The sequence below is a fragment of the Cebus imitator genome, unplaced genomic scaffold (assembly GCF_001604975.1).
Source record: "Cebus imitator isolate Cc_AM_T3 unplaced genomic scaffold, Cebus_imitator-1.0 Scaffold655, whole genome shotgun sequence".
NCBI lineage: Eukaryota > Metazoa > Chordata > Mammalia > Primates > Cebidae > Cebus > Cebus imitator.
The window spans coordinates 345738-348872 of record NW_016107970.1 but is presented as its reverse complement, the minus strand read 5'-3'; the positions used below and the strand labels follow the sequence as shown (position 1 = coordinate 348872).

Genomic DNA, 3135 nt, shown 5'->3' with positions numbered 1-3135 from the left:
AAAAAAAAAAAAAAAAAAGAGAGAGAGAGACCCAAGAGGCATCACCGTGGCATGTGGAAGATGGCAGAGTGTTTTATGGCCTCAGCCACTCCCTGAGAACTGAGTTTAGCCAGGCGCAGCAGCGCACGCCTGTACCCAACACTTTGGGAGGCCAAAGTGGGAGGATTGCTTCAGCTCAGGAGTTCTAGACCAGCCTGGGCAACATAGCAAGACCCTGTCTCTAGAAAAAATAAAAAAATTAGTGGGGCATGTTGGTGCAGGGCTGTGGTCTCAGCTGCTCAGGAGGCTGAAGCAGGAGGATCGCTTGAGCCCGGGAGTTCAGGGCTGCAGTTAGCCGTGGTCATGCCACTGCACTCCAGCTTGGGTGACAGAGTGAGCCCAATCTCAAAAACAAAACAAAAAAACCCCAAAAAACTGATCTTAAAACAAAATCAAATACTTGCATTCGGGGCAAGGAGAAAGACAAGTTGAGGGAAGAGGAAAAAGTGATTCGGAGCCAGTGACCCTGCCCAGGAAATGTGACTAACCCAGAAATGGTGGGGGCTGTGCAGCGCCTGCCCCGGGCCCTGAGTGGAGAGCATGGCTTTCCTTGCTGGTCTCAGACTCAGAGATACCCTCCCTGATCTGCCTTGGCTGTGACCTGCAGCCGGCTGAGGCCACTGTGGTGGGGCTGGGTGGACCTCCAGCCTCCCTATGTGCCCCTCTGTGGAGACGGCCTGGCATACCCACTGCGCACCCCAGTGCCTGCTCTTCTGCTTCAGGCCTGCTGCCCCTCCCTTTCAGGGGACCTTGCCTCCACACCGACTGGGGAAGGAGCCCAGGGGTGGGGCTGGTGGGTGGGGCAGCCAGAGAAGTAATAGGGAAGTGAGAAGCCGGGCGGGGCAGTCGGGGAGGAAGACGAACCTACGAAGCAGAAGTAGGAGGAAGAAAGGGAAGTAGGAGTGTTGAAAGGTGAAGGTGGGAGGGTGGCTGCCACCGAGGCTGGCTGAGACCCTCCTGGGTGGGCAGGCGAGGGCTGGCTGTTGCGGTCTGGGAACAGAGACCCACATTTCTGGATGCCACTTTGTGCCAGGGTGGTGTTCCCCCAGCCTGCTGTCCTGCCAGCCTTATGCCAGGCTCCAGGCACATGATCTGATGGCAGCCTTGAAGCTGCCTGGGAGGATTATAGGCTGTGCCACCCTGCCGATGGAGGAACTCTTGGGTCAGGGCTTATCCCGGCTGTGCCAGACCTCCTTACAGAGGCCCCCACACTGCTCCTGAAGCCCCTCAGCCAGACTGGAGGTGAAATCAGATTAGAAGCTGCATGTCTTGGAGACAGGACTGTGGTGTGACTGGCTATTTGGGTGGGAGTGGTTTGGGGAGGGGGCAGGGCAGTCCTAGCCATTTTAATTCACATCCAAGTGGCACATTTGATTATTTTGCAAACTCTGGAAGATCTTGGCCGGGATGGGGGGGGTCTAGGCGGACTGTCTGGTAGGGTGTGTGGAGGGAGGAGGGGGTGGAGCCTGGGGCAGGGTAGGAGACCTATTTGGTATCGGGGAAAGACCATTCGGAATCCCCAAATGAAGCCTCTGGATCCAGATCCTGAGAATGCTATGTCCCTGGCTGGGAGATTTGGAGTGGTTTCTAGTGTGGACAACTACCTCTCCACCCCTTCTCCAGGAGAAGGGGAGGTGCCGTTTCATTTCACACATAGGGGCAAGCAGGGACTGTGAAGGGAAGAGACATTTTGGGGGTTAGTTGAATCAGGACCCTTTCCAGGCAAAGGTACTACTGGACCCCAGCAGGATTTTTGTCCCTCTGACTGCTGTCAAGCCTTTCCTTAAAGGTGTATGTAATGGTGACCCCCTCTCTCAGGTCCCCAAGTGTATCCTCAAAGACAGCCTAAGTCAGGACCATGGGACAGCCAGCAGGGCTTGCCTCCTCCCCACCTCCAGCCCCACAGCAGTCTCATGAGACCCCTAGCCCTGCTCTCTGCCTCCCGGTGCTGCTCCAGCCTGTCCCAGCCTTTTGAAAATCCTGAGCTATCCCTCAGGGGCCACCTCGATCTAATAATTGGAGCCCAGCAGGTCCAGTTAATCAAATGCATTCTTCGAGCACATGCATGAGGTTCCGGTTAGATCCAGAGGCAAAATACACTTCTGTCCTACAGGACCCTACTGTGTAGTAGTGGAGATGGGCGGCTCCGTAACTCACCACACTATAACAGAGTGGGGAAAAGTAAAGGCTTTAAGAGGCGTAGAAGAGGTTGTTTGGTAAGGTGGTAAGTTCCCCATCACTGGAAGCCTTCAAGAAGAGGATGATAAGTGAGGCTATAGAAGAGATTTCTGCACTATGTGTGTATGGGTATGTGTAGGGCGTTGCAGGCAGAGCAGGACTAGATAAGAACTTTAGCACTTTCTAATGCTGACATCTGTGATTCTGTGGCATTCCCCGCTTAGAGGAAGTTTGTCTGCGGTTTCACTGGGTATGATGGCTCCCTGTTCACTGTACCCTGCAGCTAAACCATGAGACGTGGGCTATCCTTTCTCTCTGTGCACCTCACCCCCCCTGCCAAGCCCCCAGCACAGACCTTGAGTGGAATTGAATAGACTTTTTCCTGGGCTGCTTGAGGAGCAGAGGCACCACGTGTGTCTTTGCTCCAGTCGAGACACAAAGCAGTCAGGTCCTGCTGTAAAACAGGCTGAAGTGTGTGCTCCCAGGGCAGGGGGCTGGGAGATCTCCCAGAGAAGGCGGAGACCACTGAAAGTCCTGGAAGTTTCCTTGGACAGCTGGGGCTTGATATGTGCCTGGAAGAATGAAGGGACTTTAATGGGTGTAAGGGTGAACGTGGGCCCTGAGGAAGCTCGAGGAGCTGTGGGCTTGGGCAGAGGGCTGGGACAGAGGAAACAATGAAAGGCCAGAGGTCAGGGTGGACCCTTCCCCAGGAGAGACTGAAACAAAAGGTCTGGGGACAGAGATCTGATGAGGCAGCAGGAGTGTTAGCCCTGACCAAGCATTAGAGTCATCTGGAGCTTCTCAAACACTGACATCCAGGCTCCACCCAGAGAGTCTGGTTTTAACGGGTCTAGTATGGAAGCTAGGCACTGGGGATTTTCTTTCTTATTTTTGTGAAAATTACTTTTTTTTTTTTTT

General features: G+C 54.2%; 1 protein-coding gene across 4 annotated transcripts in view; it reads left to right on the top strand.

Annotated features, from left to right (window-relative positions):
- The window catches only part of CAPG (capping actin protein, gelsolin like), an 18283-nt gene that overhangs the window by 2299 nt on the left and 12849 nt on the right, over nt 1-3135 (top strand). The window contains exon 1 of one of the 4 annotated variants that reach the window (XM_017517968.2): nt 868-939. The exons of 1 other annotated variant lie outside the window; for it this stretch is intronic. The gene's annotated coding sequence lies outside the window, so the exon portion shown is untranslated. Of the gene's footprint in view, nt 1-867; nt 952-3135 lie in introns of those variants that run through there. 2 more of the 4 variants (XM_017517969.2, XM_037734691.1) reach the window with 2 other exon arrangements.